Raw genomic sequence first — 19173 nt, forward strand, 5'->3', positions numbered from 1 at the left:
TCAGCCTGAGGAAACGCAATGTGCAGGCAAGTAGTTAGAATGACTTTTACAAAGGACTCCAGGGCTATTGCTAAGAGGGAAGGGAGGTGAACATGAAAGCAACAAAACCCAAACAGTGATTTGTTACCATTTCAAAATGCTGCTGGATTTGCCATCACTGGGGCAGTGCAGTTCCATAGGCAAACACAAGCTTCTTTAAGAACAATCTTTGTGCCTGAACAGAAAACATTTTGTCTTTTCAGGCAGGAAACCTAAGGCAAGGCTTACCCAGAGACATATTTTTCCATCACGTGGCCGGGACAATAAACATGGGGCTTTTGATCTGGGTGGCAATAGTGACAGAGCCAGAGTTCCAAAAGGAGAAAAATGGGAAACAAACCTGCCAGAGGTGAGTGCGTGTCCTCAGGTTATTTTTTCACGTCTAGAGTTCACCAAGCAAAGCCAGAGAGATTTCAAATAAACATGTCTAAAGGAGTCATAAAAATCCTAACCAGTGTGATAGTTTAAATCCCAACGTCAAAACACAGAAATGCATGGCCTATATCACATGAAACTTCTTTGGCCCCAGGTTTATAAATTAAACTTCTTTCAAACTCTTATTTTTACAAGCATAAATTTATAAATACCCTTCCTCCCTACTACCATCTTCCTATTATAAATAACAGCAAAATTATCCTCTGGTTCTGCAGGTGAAATAATTTTGCAATTAAAATGGAGATAAAAAGTATGTTAAAAGTGAACCTTTTTAATTTTCATTAGGACACAATTGCATGCCACTGTCACTGTATAAGTGTTCTTTTTGTTTTAAACTGTTATCCCAGAAACCACTGAAATTCATTATTTTACACGTTGCTCCATTTACAAATCAAAATGCCAAAGAGAAGCTCAGTTTATTTCAGCTCTGTTGGAAGAGATTGCTGTTATTAGGAAATGTGAGTGGGCCGAAGTGGGACTCCCTGTGGAGTTACTTGGCAGAGTGGAGTTCCTGGCTCAACCTGATATTAACAGTGAGTCATCAGTTTACCCGCACAGCAGGGTCTTCACTTTGTACTTTTCAGTCTGAGCAACTCAGCAGCGGGTCCAAGGATTCAAAGTTAATTTCTATAATTAATAATCAAGTGAAAGAAACTCATCTCATTTATTTTGAGAATAATTAAAGTATTCATAAATTCCTTACTGACAAATAATAACACAAATAAAATCTCTATCAAGAAATTCAGTTTATATATTCAGTGTGATTTATGTATTCTAAAGGCCAAAGGCATCTCTGTCCACATAAAAGTGATTTTTCCCCCCTTTACGTCCATTAAGAGACATTTAAAGGGCAAAAGTTTCAGGCACCTCTATCCTCTGTTTTAGAAGAAAAATTCAGTAATTGCTGTGTACTCATAAAAAGATACACAATTAGAGCTATTATAATATTCTAGCTTTAATAAAAGAATGTAAAAATGAATTAAAATTAATTCTTCATCATAAGAATTAATAGATAAATGCAATTTAATTTTCCTCTCATTTCATGTACTAAGAAATGCAAGGTTTTATTCTTAATCTAAACTCAGTAAATTTCTAGTATATTTTTCAAAGCAGCCTCATGTTATTGGTGAAAAGACATGAATATATTCTGCTCCTAAGTAGACAGTATCTGTTCAAGATGAAATGAAGTACAGTATTTAATAACTAATAGTGACGATTCTGTTAGAGGTTGGTGCAACATATAAGTGGCTGGTAGAATAAGCAAAATTGAGCACTTAAAGTTCCGTTCTTACATCATGTATACATACAACCCTCACATCCATTCATCTATATATTTAATACCTGTTTTCTTAGAATTAGCAAAATCCTTAAATGAGACCTCAGCTACATCTCCAGCCTTGGCTCTCACTATCTGTATGGTGAACTCCAGCTACAGAAAGAATTTAATCCTGAGCAAGCATTCTCATATTTTGCTTCTTTGCATACACTGATTTACCTTCAGAAATACTTTCTCCCTCTTTTCTAATTGTTACACTGAAAATATCCTCTTTTCAAATCTTAAGTACCCATTAATTTGTTATTGCAGTCTTTTCTATGCCATAAGCATTTACTGAGCATGGCCTTGCCCATCAGAACAAGACCCAGTTTCCCCCACAGTCTCTCCAATCAGGAAGCTTCCATAAGCCTCTTAACCTTATTCATCAGAGGGCAGACAGAATGGAAACCACAATCATAGAAAACTAACCAAACTGATCACATGGATCACAGCCTTATCTTATTCAATGAAATTATAAGCCATGCCCTGTAGGGCCACCCAAGATGGATGAGTCATGGTGGAGAGTTCTGATAAAACGTGGTCCATTTGAGAAGGGAATGGCAAACCACTTCAGTATTCTTGCCTTCTGAACCCCATGAACTGTATGAAAAGGCAAAAAGATATGACACTGAAAGATGCATCCCCAGGTCAGTAGGTGCCCCATATGCTACCAGAGAAGAGTGGAGAAATAACTCCGGAAAGAATGAAGAGACAGAGCCAAAATGAAAACAAGCCCAGCTGTGGATGTGACTGGTGATGGAAGTAAAGTCCAATACCGTAAAGAACAACATGGCGTAGGAACCTGGAATGTTAGGTTGATGAATCAAGGATAATTGGAAGTGGTCAAACAGGAGACAGCAAGAGTGAACATCAATATGTTAGGAATCAGTGAACTAAAAATGATTGTATAGAGCTTCTGTATACAGTCCATTTTAATTTAACTGAGATGACGATTATATCTACTACTGTGGGCAATAATCCCTTAGAAGAAATGGAGTAACCCTCACAGTCAACAAGAGTCTGAAATGCAGTACTTGGATGCAATCTCAAAAATGAGAGAATGATCTCTGTTCATTTCCAAGGCAAACCATTTAATATCATGGTAATCCAAGTCTATACCCCAGCCACTAATGCTGAAGAAGCTGAAGTTGAATGGTTCTATGATGACCTACAAGACATTGTAGAACTAACATCAAAAAAAGATATCATTTTTATCAGAGGGGACTGGAGTGCAAAAGTAGGAAGTCAAGAGTTACCTGAAGTAATTGGCAAGTTTGGCTTTGGGACTACAAAATGAAGCAGAGCAAAGACTGACAAGAGAACACGCTGGTCATAGGACACACCCTCTCCCAAGAAACAAGAGAAGACTCTACACATGGACACCACCAGATGGTCAACACTGAAATCAGATTGATTAGATTCTTTGCAGCTGAAGATGGAGAGGCTCTATACCATCAGCAAAAAAAGACTGGGAGCTGACTGTGGCTCACATCATGAACTCCTTATTGACAAATTCAGACTTCAACTGAAGACAGTAGGGAGAACCTCTAGACCATTCAGATGTGACCTAAATTAAACCCCTATGATTGTACAGTGGACATGACAAATAGATTCAAGGGATTGTATCTGATAGACAGAGTGCCTGAAGAATTATGGATGGAGCTTCATGAAACTGTACAGGAGGCAGGGATCAAGATCATCCCCAAGAAAAGAAATGGAGAAAGGCAAAATGGTTGTCTGAGGAGGTCTTACAAATACCCCAGAAAAGAAGAGAAGCTAAAGGTAAAGGAAAAAAGGAAAGATATACTCATTTGAATGCAGAGTTCCATAGAATAGCAAGGAGAGAAAAGAAAGACTTTCTCAGTGATCAATGCAAAGAAAGAGAAGAAAACAATAGAATGGGAAAGACTACAGATCTCTTTTAGAAAATCAGAGATACTAAGGGAATATTTCATGCAAAGATGGGCACAATTAAGGACAGAAATGATATGGACCTAACAGTAGCAGAAGATATTAAGAAGAGGTGGCAAGAATACACAGAACTATGCAAAAAAGATCTTCATGACCCAGATAACCACAATAGTGTGATCACTTACCTAGAGCCAGATATCCTGGAGTGTGAAGTCAAGTGGGCCTTAGGAAGCATCACAACGAACAAAACTAGTGGAGGTGATGGAATTCCAGTTGAGCTATTTCAATTCCTTAAAGATGATGCTGTGAAAGTGCTGCACTTAATATGCCAGCAAATTTGGAAAACTCATCAGTGGCCACAGCACTGGAAAATGTCAGTTTTCATTCCAATCCCAAAGAAAAGCAATGCTACAGAATGTTCAAACTACTGCACAATTACACTCATCTCACACACTAGCAAAGTAATGCTCAAAATTCTCCAAGCAAGGCTTCAAGAGTATGTAAACCAAGAATTTTGAGATGTTCGAGCTGGATTTAGAAAAGACAGAGGAACCAGAGATCAAATTGCCAACATCCTCTGGATCACTCAAAAAGCAAGAGAGTTCCAGAAAAAACATCTATTTCTGCTTTATTGACTACATCAAAGTCTTTAACAGTGTGGATCACAACAAACTGTGGAACATTTTTAAAGAGATGAGAATATTATACCACCTTACCTGCCTCCTGAGAAATCTGTATGCAGGTCAGGAAGCAACAGTTAGAACTGGACGTGGAACAATAGACTGGTTCCAAAAAGGAAAAGGATGCATCAGGCTGTATATTGTCACCCTGCTTATTTAACTTACATACATGGTACATCATGCCAAATGCTGGGCTGGATGAAGCACAAGCTGGAATCAAGATTGCAGGAAGAAATATCAATAACTTCAGATATGCAAATGACACCACCCTTATGGTAGAAAGCGAAGAGGAACTGAAGAACCTCTTGATGAAACTGAAAGAGAAGAGTGAAAAAGCTGGTTTAAAACTAAAAATTCAAAAAACTCAGATCATGGCATCCGTTCCCATCCCTTCATGGCAAATAGATGGGAAAACAATGGAAATAGTGACAGACTTTATTTTTGGGGGCTCCAAAATCACTGCAGATGGTGACTGCAGCCATGATATTAAAAGAAGCTTGCTCCTTGGGAGAAAAGCTATGGTCAACCTAGATAGCATATTAAATATTACTTTGCTGACAAATGTCCATTTAGTCAAAGCTATGGTTTTTCCAGCAGTCATGTATGTATGTGAGAGTTGTACTATAAAGAAAGCTGAGTGCCAAAGAATTGATGCTTTAGAACTGTGGTGTTGGAGAAGACTCTTGTGAGTCCCTTGGACTGCAAGGAGATTGAACCAGTCAATCCTAAAGGAAATCAGCCCTAAATATTCATTGGAAGGACTGATGTTGAAGCTGAAACTTCAATATGTTGGCCATCTGGTGTGAAGAACTGACTCACTGGAAAAAGACCCTGATGCTGGGAAAGATTGAAGGCTGACGAGAAGGGGACATCAGAGGCCAAAATGGCTGGATGGCATCACCTACTCAGTGGACATGAGTTTGAGTAACCTCAAGGAGTTGGTGATGGAAAGGAAGCCTGGCATGCTGCAGTCTATGGGGCTGCAAAGGTCAGACATGACTGAGCAACTGAACTGAACTGAACTGATCTTATTACTTTTATTAAAGTATTACATCATCTTTACACTTAATGCAAAGAATAAACAATATGAAGAAAAAAATATTTTCTCATTAACATTCACAATAAAAATGGTCTGGTTCGTTCTGCAGACCTGGGTTTTATTGTACAAGAGGGAGCATTTAATGGCTCAAGTGGATCAAGGTGTCATTTAATTCTGACCCACAGAATAGAATATCATCCATATTTGGTAACTAGACTAACTCTATGGGAGCTCTGATAGATAGAACCATTTTTGTGGTTATGTAAAAGTCCCAGGCCATCCTCTATTCCAAGCCCATCTGAATATTTAGTATTTTAACTAGACGTCTATAGAATCTTCTTATTGAATTGGACAGATTTTCAATTTGTTTAAATTATCCTAATAGACAATCATACATGCATAATATAACTTTATACATTTTTCAATACTTACCTATCTTTTTTTACACACTGCATTACTTATAAACTCCAGGATACTTTTAAAACTAGGGGCAATAATAGATAGCCTAAGCTTTCAGCACTTTAAAACATATGTAAATTTATATTTTTCTGAAAGCAATTCATTTTATTGTTATTATTAATTTTATTGCATGTTACTTTCAGATGTTTTAAAATCTCTCTAGAGATTTTTAATGAATATAGATTGAATCTAGATTGACTTAATTTTCTATCTTTTCTCCCTTTTTTTTTTTTTGCTTCATAGCCTAGTCTCTCTAAACAATGAATCATTGCGATGTATTTTGATTTAGTTAATTAATTTTCTTCTTGATCTTTATTAAATTCTTCTTCCAGTTGCTCTAGTTTGTCCTGCTGTTTCCATTCTAAGTTAAATGTGTTTTTTTTTTTTTAATTTAGAGAAGATTATTTGTGTTTTATATTTTAACTCTGATGAGAAAATTTCAGTAGTCCCTGCTGGAGATATACTTTGTTCTAAATGTCTTGATTTCCAAAATGTGACTCAACTGATTAATAATTTGTCCTCAAAATTATGGAGAATAATATTCTTTTTGTTTTGTTTTTGGTTTTCACTTTTTACATTTTCAAGTGACCGAGAAGTGTCTACTTGTCATGCATATTTTCATTTTTACTTATTTAATTTTATTAATCTGATAAAGAAGTCTATAACAATCTCTGTATATTTTGATATATCGTCTATGGCCTGAAATAAGATCAGACATAAAAAGATTCTCTATTACTGGGAAAAAGGTAGACATTTTATATAATGTATCACACACAGATGAATTTATAATACAAAATATATACACATATGTATATGTGTACATGTGCAGATGCAATGTTATTTATTGTATTATACTGCCTATATATTATATTACAACAGAAACATATACACTGTTGTCCCTCAGTATCCATAGTGGATTGGTCCCAGCACCTGCCATAGATACCAAAATCCACGGATGCTCAAATCCCATAGTGTACCCTTCAAATGCACAGTTCAGCATGCAAGGATTAAGGAACCCCCAGAAACTTCAATTTGCAGTGGCTGTATCTGCAGATTCTGAAACCTGTGAATAGAGAGCTAGTTGCTCATTTGGGGGGAAAAAAACAATTGGCATATGAGTGAACTGGTGCAGTTCAAACCTGCACTGTCCAAGGGTCAACTGTGTGCTACAGTTAGGAGCAATACTCACTGCCACTTTTGGTTAAAAACAAGTGCTCTGGATTTAAACTGCCTGATTTTTGATCTCCATCCTGATTTTTACCAGAGGCATTACCTTGGATAAAATACATGATCTTAGTAAGCCTCAGTTATTGCTAGAGTTATCTGAGTAACAAGTAGATTAAATTATATAAAGGATTTCACTTACTGCCTGATATATAGAGCTTCCCAGGTGGCACTAGTGGTAAATAACCCGCCTGTCAATGCAAGAGACATAAGAGACACGGGATCAATTCCAGGGTCTGGAAGACACCCTGGAGGAGGGCATGACAACCCTCTCCAGGGTTCTTGCCTGGAGAATCCCATGGACAGAGGAGCCTGGCAGGCTACTCTGAGTCCATGGGGTCACAAAGAGTCAGACATGACTGAGTAACTAACCACAAACACACACGCCTGACATATAAAAGGTCAATACTTTGGCCACCTGAAAAGACCCTGATGCTGGGAAAGATTGAAGGCAGCAGGAGAAGGGGACAACAGAGGATGAGATGGTTGGATGGCATCACCAACTCTATGGACATGAATTTGAGCAAGCTCTGGGAGATGGTGAAGGACACAGAAGGCTAGCAATCTACAGTCCATGGGGTTGCAAAGAGTAACACACATCTGTACAACTGACCTGTCCAAGTTGAAGAAAAATGAGTTTTAACTGTCCTAAGGTGACATCAAGCATGCATTTTAAATTGTATTTAAAAGCACATTAAACTTGAGAAGCTAAGGATTTAAATTCTGATATATTGAGGCCAATTATATTGCTCAAGTTTCAGAACATTTTCCCTTGAACAAATATATATGATATTCTAAAAATACATTAGGTGTAGAAAATGCCTAAAAATTGCTAAATGTTAATACATAGCTACCTATGTATTAACTTGGCCATAGGTTCAATGGCCAAGTTAATATCTAGAATTTTATATAACTTGAAACTCTTTGCTTCAATAACAAAAGGAATTAGAAAACATATTCTGAATATTTTGACTTTTAGTTTTTATATCTTACATAGATATTTAACCAGCATCAACAAGTAAGAATTTTTATTATTATTTTTTCTAGTTTAATTAAGCCACACCAGAACCTATGGGCAAAAAGTCAGATTTCTGATTGAATTTCTAGTCCCATGTGACAGAGTGTTTCAGGAAACAACACAGTACTCTGTAGTGCTCCTGGCATGACTTCAGTAAAGGTCAAAGAAGTTAAGTGTTCCAGCAGTGAGCCCAACATTTAGTAGCCTTCAAAGGACTTCACTAGGGTTTATCCTGTACATTACAACACAGACTATCAAAGGCATTCCTTGAAAATGTTCTGCAGTGAATTCTGACTACCTTTCCATGCTAGCCAATGCTAAACATTAGATTACTATACCCTATGAAATAAAAATGGATAAATCCATAAATGTTAGCAAAATAACTCTCTCTTACTCTGCAGCTACACAACTTTAATCCAAAAAAATAGAACACGAAGCTTATTTAATTCATTCTTTTATCTTTTTGGATTTATTTATCTTAATTTATTCAACTACAGTAGACTTACAGATAAACGCACTTATTTCAAGTATATGACCTGATACATTTTTAATAAACTGTACACACCCATATAGCATTTTCAGGATCCCAAAGTTCATATATGCTCCCTTCTGGTTTGGACTCGCTGCTCAAAGAATATCCACTGTATACAATTCTACCTAGACCAAATAGTTTTGCTTTATAATGTTTTTAATTTTATGTAAATAGAATCATATGGTATGTGGTCTTTGTGCCTCATTTGTTGCTTCACTTGTGCTTTACTCTTATTTGTGAGATTCAGCATATTTTCCATGTCTGTACATGCTCAGTCACTCAGTTGTCCCAACTCTTTGCAAGTCTATAGACTGTACCCCACCAGGCTTCTCTGTCCATGGGATTTCCCAGACAAAAATACTATAGTGGGTTGCCATTTCCTCCTCCAGGGAATCTTCCTGACCCAAGGACTGAATATATGTCTCCTGTATTGCAGGCAGACTGGACATGGAACAACATACTTGTTCCAAATAGGAAAAGGGGTACGTCAAGGCTGTATATTGTCACCCTGCTTATTTAACTTCTATGCAGAGTACGTCATGAGAAACACTGGACTGGAAGAAACACAAGCTGGGATCAAGATTGCCGGGAGAAATATCAACAACCTCAGATATGCAGATGATACCACTCTTATGGCAGAAAGTGAAGAGGAACTAAAATGCTTCTTGATGAATGTGAAAGTGGAGAGTGAAAAAGTTGGCTTAAAGCTCAACATTCAGAAAATGAAGATCGTGGCATTTGGTCCCATCACTTCATGGGAAATAGATGGGGAAACAGTGGAAACAGTGTCAGACTTTATTTTTTTGGGCTCCAAAATCCCTGCAGATGGTGATTGCAGCCATGAAGTTAAAAGACCCTTACTCCATGGAAGAAAAGTTATGAGCAACCTAGATAGCATATTCAAAAGCAGAGACATTACTTTGCCGACTAAGGTCCGTCTAGCCAAGGCTATGGTTTTTCTTGTGGTCAGGTATGGATGTGAGAGTTGGACTGTGAAAAAGGCTGAGCACCGAAGAATTGATGCATTTGAACTGTGGTGTTGGAGAAGACTCTTGAGAGTCCCTTGGACTACAGGGAGATCCAACCAGTCCATTCTGAAGGAGATCTGCCCTGGGATTTCTTTGGAAGGAATGATGCTAAAGCTGAAACTCCAGTACTTTGGCCACCTCATGTGAAGAGTTGACTCATTGGAAAAAACTCTGATGTTGGGAGGGATTGGGGGCAGGAGGAGAAGGGGACGACCGAGGATGAGATGGCTGGATGGCATCATGGATTCGATGGACGTGAGTCTGAGTGAACTCCGGGAGTCAGTGACGGACAGGGAGGCCTGGCATGCTGTGATTCATGGGTTCGCAAAGAGTCGGACACGACTGAGCAATTGAACTGAACTGACTGATCTTAATAGGATGCTAATCCCTTTGCTTTACTTTTTTTAAAACTTAGATTTCCAGAACTATTTTCAAATGGCTCCTATAGGGATGAAGAATGGACTAATAGTCCAAACTTCACAATTTAACACATATTGCTTCTGTTTCTACAAGATGGCCCATTTTCTTGAAGTAGTATTCAGCCACAAGTTAACCTGGATGAGGATGATTGTTATCGACAGTTTTAAGCTTCTGTATTTTCTTTATAAGGAGCTACTCTAGTGGTCTGGTGGTTAAGACTCCATACTTCCATTGCTGGGAGTGCAGGTTTGATCCCTGGTAGGGGAACCAAGATCCCACATACTACAAGGTATGGTCCTTAAAGAATGGTGGGTTCTTTTTCTATGAATAAATATTTGTCAGAGCTTTCTGGGATGTGACACCAATTTATCTAATATTTGGCCAAGACAGAACTGGCTTCTGATAACAAGGGAGACTGAGGCATTAACCTAGTTAGCCCTAAGCTAAGAAAATATGATGATGTCTCTCATAAGGCATCCTACATAGCCTTAAGAAATCAAAGATGATACAAAGAGATGAAAAGATGAACTATTTCTTGGTTTGAAATGTACTATTTCTTTTTTTGACTCTTAAAGGAAACTATAAGCAAGGTGAAAAGACAGCCTTCTGAATGGGAGAAAATAATAGCAAATGAAGCAACTGACAAACAACTAATCTCAAAAATATACGAGCAACTCCTGCAGCTCAATTCCAGAAAAATAAACGACCCAATCAAAAAATGGGCCAAAGAACTAAATAGACATTTCTCCAAAGAAGACATACGGATGGCTAACAAACACATGAAAAGATGCTCAACATCACTCATTATTAGAGAAATGCAAATCAAAACCACAATGAGGTACCACTTCACACCAGTCAGAATGGCTGCGATCCAAAAATCTGCAAGCAATAAATGCTGGAGAGGGTGTGGAGAAAAGGGAACCCTCCTACACTGTTGGTGGGAATGCAAACTAGTACAGCCACTATGAAGAACAGTGTGGAGATTCCTTAAAAAATTGCAGATAGAACTACCTTATGACCCAGCAATCCCATTGCTGGGCATACACACTGAGGAAACCAGAATTGAAAGAGACACATGTACCCCAATGTTCATCGCAGCACTGTTTATAATAGCCAGGATATGGAAACAACCTAGATGTCCATCAGCAGATGAATGGATAAGAAAGCTGTGGTACATATACACAATGGAGTATTACTCAGCCGTTAAAAAGAATTCATTTGAATCAGTTCTGATGAGATGGATGAAACTGGAGCCAATTATACAGAGTGAAGTAAGCCAGAAAGAAAAACACCAATACAGTATACTAACACATATATATGGAATTTAGGAAGATGGCAATGACGACCCTGTATGCAAGACAGGAAAAAAGACACAGATGTGTATAACGGACTTTTGGACTCAGAGGGAGAGGGAGAGGGAGAGGGTGGGATGATTTGGGAGAATGGGAATTCTAACATGTATACTGTCATGTAAGAATTGAATCGCCAGTCCATGTCTGACGTAGGGTGCAGCATGCTTGGGGCTGGTGCATGGGGATGACCCAGAGAGATGTTGTGGGGAGGGAGGTGGGAGGGGGGTTCATGTTTGGGAACGCATGTAAGAATTAAAGATTTTAAAATTTAAAAAATAAAAAATTAAAAATAAATTAAAAATAAATAAATAATTAATTAACAGTGAGATAATCAAGCCAAAAAAAAAAGAAAAGAAAAAAAAAAAAAGAAATGTACTATTTCTTGACAATCAATATTGTCAAAGTGACTATACTACCCAAGGAAATTACAGATTCAATGCAATGCCTATCAAATTGCCAATGGCATTTTTCACAGAACTAGAACAAAAACATTTTTAAAGACCCCCAAATAGACAAAGCAATCCTGAGAAAGGAAAAGGAATGGAGGTATCAGGCTAGACTACACTACAAATCAACAGTAGTCAAAACAGTATGGTACTGGCACAGAAAAAAGATACACAGATCGATGGAAAAGGATAGAAAGAACAGAAATAAATCCATGCACCTATGGTCAACTAATGTATGACCAATGAGGCAAGAATATACAATGGAGAAAAGACAGATTCTTCAATAACTGGTGCTAAGAAAACTAGACAGCTGCATGTTAAAGAATGAAATTAGAACATTCTTTAAGACCATATACAAAAATAAACTCAAAATGGATCAAATACTTAAATGTATGCCTGGACACTATAAAACTCTTCAAGGAAAACCAAGCCAGAACACTTTTTGACATAAACCTCAGCCATATCTTTTTGGATCCACCTCTCAGAGTAACAAAAATAAAAACAAATGTAAACAAATGGGACCTAATCAAACTTAAAAGCCTTTGCACAGCTAAGGAAACCATAAATGAAATGAAAAGACAACTCAGAATGGGAAAGAATATTTCCAAACAAAGTGACTGATAGGGTCTAATCTCCAAAATATACAAGCAACACATGCAGCTCTATGTCAAACAAAAAAGAAAGAAAGAAAATAACCCAACCAAAAAATGGGCAGAAGATCTAAAAAGACATTTCTCCAAAGAAGACATACAAATGGCTAAAAATACATGAAAAATGCTTAACATCACCACTCATCATAAAAATGTAAATAAAAACTACAGTGAGGTATCATCTCACACAGGTCAGAATCAGTTCAGTTCAGTTGATCAGTCGTGTCCGACTCTTCGCAGCCCCATGAATCACAGCACGCCAGGCCTTCCTGTCCATCACCAACTCCCGGAGTTTACTCAGACTCATGTCCATGGAGTCAGTGATGCCATCCAGCCATCTCATCCTCCGCCATCCCCTTCTCCTCCTGCCCTCAATCCCTTCCAGCATCAAAGTCAATTCTTCACATGAGGTGGCCAAAGTACTGGAGTTTCAGCTTTAGCATCATTCCTTCCAGTGAACACCCAGGACTGATCTCCTTTAGAATGGACTGGTTGGATCTCTTTGCAGTCCAAGGGACTACAAGAGTCTTCTCCAACACCACAGTTCAAAAGCATCAATTCCTTGGCACTCAGTTTCTTTACAGTCCAACTTTCACATCCATACATGACCACCGGAAAAACCATAGTCTTGACTAGACAGACCGTTGTTGGCAAAGTAATGTCTCTGCTTTTGAATATACTATCTAGTTTGGTCATAACTTTATTTCCAAGGAGTAAGCGTCTTTTAATTTCATGGCTGCAATCACCATCTGCAGGGATTTGGGAGCCCCCAAAAATAAAGTCTGCCACTGTTTCCACTGTTTCCCCATCTATTTCCCATGAAGTGATGGGACCAGATGCCATGATCTTTGTTTTCTGAATGTTGAGCTTTAAGCCAACTTTTTCACTCTCCACTTTTACTTTCATCAAGAGGCTTTTTAGTTCCTCTTCACTTTCTGCCATAAGAGTGGTGTCATCTGCATATCTGAGGTTATTGATATTTCTCCCGGCAATCTTGATTCCAGCTTGTGCTTCTTCGAGCCCAGCGTTTCTCATGATGTACTCTGCATATAGGTTAAATAAGCAGGGTGACACTATACAGCCTAGACGTACTCCTTTTCCTATTTGGAAGCAGCCTGTTGTTCCATGTCCAGTTCTAATTGTTGCTTCCTGACCTGCCTACAGGTTTCTCAAGAGGCAGGTCAGGTGGTCTGGTATTTCCATCTCTTTCAGAATTTTCCACAGGTCAGAATGGCCACCATCAAAAAGTTTACAAACAAAAAGTGTTGGAAAGGGTGTGGAGAAAAGGAAACATTTCTACACTGTTGCTGGAAATGTAAATTGGTACAACCATTATGGAGAACAGTATGGTTGTTCATTAAAAAGCTAAAAATAAAACTATCATATGATCCTGCAATCCCACTGCTAGGTGTATAGCCAGAGAAAACCATAATTAGAAAAGATACATGCACCCCAAAGTTCACTGCAGCACTATTTACAATAGCCAAAATATGGAAGCAACCTCAATGTCCATCAACAGTGGAATGGATAAAGAAGATGCAGTACATATATAAAATGGAATCTTAGTCTTAAAAAAGAACAAAATAATGCCATCTGCAGCAACATGGATGGACTCAGAGATCATCTTAAAGTATATCAAAGAAAGATAATCATATGATATCAGTCATATGTGGAATCTAATTTTTTTAATGATATAAAGAAACCTGTTTACAGAACTAAAGAAGACTCTCAGGTTTCGAAAACAAACTTAGGGTTACCAAAGAGGAAACATAGAGAGGAGGGATAAATTAGGAGCTTGGGATAACATACACACACTTCTGCTGTTGCTAAGTTGCTGCAGTCATGTCTGACTCTGTGCAACTGCATAGACGACAGCCCACCAGGCTCCACTGTCCCTGGGATTCTCCAGGCAAGAACACTGGAGTGGGTGTCCATTTCCTTCTCCAAAGCATGAAAATGAAAAGTGAAAATGAAGTCACTCAGTCGAGTCCGACTCTTTGCAACCCCATGGACTGCAGCCTACCAGGCTCCTCTGTCCACAGGATTTTCCAGGCAAGAATACTGGAGTGGGTTACCATTGCCTTTCTCCGATACACATACTACAGCATATAAAATCAATAACCAACAAGGACCCACTGTGTAGCACGTGTAACTCTATTCAGTATTCTGTAATAACATATGGGAAAAGAGTCTGAAAAAGCGTGAATGTATGTATATGTAAATTGAACCACTATGCTGTACACCTGAAACTAATACAATATTGTAAATCAACTATACTCTAATAACATTACAAAAAAAAAGGATCCTCATAGTCTTAAGGAAATTAGATTTTGTTGGAATTAATTTTAAATTATTTATTATGATCCCTAAATTCAATCCCCTAAAATGTGCTGGGGAGTGGCCTGATTGTATATCCTGCTTTCTGGTTTCTATTTTCATTCCAGTGCTCCCATTTCAAAGTAGCTACTTAGAGCTCTGTCTCTATTCTCAGCACCACACATACATTTCTCATATTCATACATATATTTCAGCTACTTGCTACCTGTTCTAATTATGAAAGAAAACATGTACAACTCTTATCCTACTAGTTTCATCTACTATGCCCTAAAACCTTGTCTCCCTACCCACTAGCAATCCCACACACCCTCATTTATAAAATTAAATATCACTCCTGTGTCACCTCCTCCATGAATCAAAGGAGAATATTTGGAATTTTTCACTTTAGGCAAAATGGCTTGGTTTCTGTGTTAGAGTTGAAAAATTTCACACTTGCCCTAATTTTACATATCAGCAGACCCTGATGCTAACTAACAATGATAACAATAATATTATTACTAATGATAAATTAGCTTTGGATTGAGTTTGCAAAATTTCCTGAAAATAGCTATGGGAATAAGCAATTTGAATTTAATGATAGCTCTGTGGTCATGCTGTGGTGGAATTTGTTCCAACTTATTTTTTGGAACTATCTAGACACACAGGTAAAGAATAAATCATATGAATAAAAACATCCTTGTATTATCAAAAATATTGATCAATAAATCAAAAATAAATTCAATTTTAAACAGGAAAAAGTAATTTTCAAACATTTTAAGTCTAGTTTTTTCTTGCTACAGGCCAATATTTTAATATTCTTTTAATTGCTTACAAGTTTCAAAGATATAACTGATATTTGGCTTACTTTGTTATATATGTTCTTAATACACTCAATCAATTAATAATAAACTGAAAGTCAAAATTCTATTTAAATTATTCTTGTCATATTAAAAAATTATTATGTCAGACTGGGCTATTTGAAGTGTAAGACAGAATTTCAAATTGAAGGACTTCTGTGTTAAGTATACCATTATTTTTAAGTGATTCCATAGTCAAATTAGAACAGATGACATTTATTCTGAGAAGCTGACAATTCCAAATCAGCTAAGTGAAAAACAGAAATATTCTCATCTATTTGAGAATAACTAGAAGATTCTGAATGGTGGTGAATTTAGTCGTGTCCTACTCTTGTGACCCATGGACCATAGCACAACAGGCTCCTCTGTCCATGGGATTTTCCAGGCAAGAATACTGGAGTGGTTTGCCATTTCTTGCTTCACTGGCTCTTCCCAACCCAGAGGGATTGGACCCAGGTCTCAGAGAAGGCAATGGCAACCCACTTCAGTGTTCTTGGCTGGAGAATCCCAGGGACGGCGGAGCCTGGTGGGCTGCTGACTATGGGGTCGCACAGAGTCGGACACGACTGAAGCGACTTAGCAGCAGCAGCAGCAGCAGCAGCTCCTGGACTGCAGGCAGACTTTTGACCGACTGAGCTACCAGGGAAACTTCTGAATATTTCTGGTGTTTTCTGATCTAAACATACTCTTACCCCTAAAAGAAAGCTGTGTGAGCTTAGGTGTGATTTGCTATTGTTTTGAGTCAGGAATGCGCGTCTTCCAAAATCCCCAAGTGAAAGTGAAAAGTGAGCGTCTGTCACTCAGTAGTGTCCAACTCTTTGCGACCCCATGGAATATATCCCGCTAGGCTCCTCTGTCTATGGAATTCTCCAGGCAAGAATGCTGTAGTGGGTAGCTATTCTATTCTCCAGGGCATCTTCCCAACCCAGGGATAGAACCCAGGTTTCCTGCACTGCAGGCAGATTCTTTACCATCTGAGTCACCAGGGAAGCCATTTTTTTTTAAAGTCTACAGATACTGATGCATGATGCACACTGACTGGTATGCACCCTAGTATGTAGGGTCAGCATCCAACATACTGGATTCAATAGCACAGAATCAAAAGGAAGCACCAGCATTCCCTGCTCTTTATCTTAAAGCTGATGAGAATTTAGAATACCTCTCGAATTCTGGCTACATTATTATAGTATATATTTATTATCAAAGTAAAGGCTGAATGATGGCTTAAAACTCAGAATATGCTAATGAAACCACAAACAACTAGCTGCGTGAGAGTGCACAGATAATGTCCAATTGATCGTTGGAATCTAAAGTATCCATGAAATGTTGGACACCATGCCAAGAAGTGGTATATTGCCATTAGAGAGACACTAAAGCAGAAATAAATAAAAATCTTTGCTCTGGGAGGTGGGAAGGGGAAATGTATATCATCTCAAAACCCACTCTACTTCAAGGAATGCCATCATCATTCCCACGTGCAAGGTACATGCATGCAAATTAAAAATGCTAAAGCACGAAAGGGCTCTGGGTGAAGAAGTCCCAAGTGCTAGGTGGTTCCAGCAGAAGAGCTGAGAACCTGGAGATTCTGGGTGCTCTTTCAATTCTCTCTCAGAACAATTAAAAGTTCAAGTATCTACTTTCCCCTCACTCTCTCCAAAAAAAAAAGTTTTACTACCAAGGTTCCAATTGCTATCAGATGCTACTAATTGCTATGATAAATGTATTAAAAGATAAATCCTGTCATTTTAAAAACTTTAAAATTAAATGTTTATTCATTGTAATTTTTATTCATATCATTATATCACATTTTATCATAATTTTAGCTTATTCTATATGCCATGCCACTCAAGTTGACTGTTTTAGCCCTGCTTTCTCTATGCTGTTCTTAGACGCCTGCTGGCAGAGGTAATGAGGGGAAATACATTAGCTGCCTGTGTGGAAGATGGCTGCTGCTTTGTTTTTAGTAGGTTGGTGCAAAAGTAATCGTGGTTTTGCATTTGTTGAACTTTGCTGTTTGATATTGGAATACTTAATTAAATGTGGTTATGTTATACCTTATTTTAAGGTGTATTTCTCTATGTTTTTTTGCTAATGCATTATTACTTGCTGTTTATTTGATATTTATTTTAGACTATAGAAATGATGTTAGATGAAAAGCAAATTTGAGCGATTTTTAAATTAGAGTTCAAAATGGGTCATGGAGCAGCAGAGACAACTTGCAACATCAACAACACACTTGGCTCATGAACTGTTCAAGTACATACAGTGCAGTGGTGATTCACAAAGTTTTACAAAGGAGCCTTTAAGACGAGGAGCATAGGGGCCAGTCATCGGAAGTTGACAACAGCCAACTGAAATGATCATTGAAGCTGATCCTCTTACAACTATATGAGAAGGTGTTGAAGAACTCAACATCAACAATTTTATAGTTGTTTGGAATGTGAAGCAAATTGGAAAGGTAATCAAGCTTGATAAGTGGGTGCCTCATAAGCTGACTGCAAATCAAAAACTCGTTACTTTGAAGTGTCTTCTCTTATTATACGCAACAAAAAGGAATCATTTCTTGATTGGATTGTGACATGTGACCAAAAAATAGATTTTTATCCAACAGTCAGAGACGACCAGCTCAGTGGTTGCACCAAGAAGAAGCTCCAAAGCACTTTCCAAAGTCAAACTTGTACCAGAAAAGGTAATGGTCACTATTTGGTGGTCTACTGTCCATTTGATCCACTACAGCTTTCTGAATCCTGGCAAAACCATTACATCTGAAAAGCATGCTCAGCAAATCAACAAGATGCACTGAAAACTGTAAAGCCTGCAGCTGGAATTGGTCAACAGAAAGAACCCAATTTTTCTCTAGGACAAGGCCCGACTGCACATCACACAACCAGTGCTTCAAAAGTTAAAAAAAACAAAAAAACAAAAAAACAAAAAACTGAGCTATGAAGTTTTACCTCATCTGCTATATTCACCTGATGACCTCTCACGAACCAACTACCACTTCAAGCATCTTGATAACTTTTGCAGGAAAAAAGCTTCCACAACCAGCAGGAAACAGAAAATGCTTTCCAAGAGTTCATCGAATCCCGAGGCATGGACTTTTATGCTGCAGGAAAACTGTGTTGACTGTAATATTTCATATTTTGACTAATGAAGATGATTTTGAACCTAGGTATAATGATTTAAAATTCAGAGTCCAAAACTGCAATTACTTTTGTCCCAGCCTAGTAAGATGCCTACCCTCACCTGACTGACCTCTTGACAGGGAAATATTAAAACTCACTGTTTTAATGCAATTAAAATACATTTTGAAATAATTTGGACTTGGAATGTTTATATGCTTCAGTTTTCTTTTAACACTTAAGGTGAGCATATTAGAAGCATAAATATATCTGCGCAGTTATATGAGGAAACAAAGTGTAACTTCTGATAAAACAGCAGCAAAAGTAGGT

Source organism: Capra hircus, chromosome 4, assembly GCF_001704415.2.
Source record: "Capra hircus breed San Clemente chromosome 4, ASM170441v1, whole genome shotgun sequence".
Taxonomy (NCBI): domain Eukaryota; kingdom Metazoa; phylum Chordata; class Mammalia; order Artiodactyla; family Bovidae; genus Capra; species Capra hircus.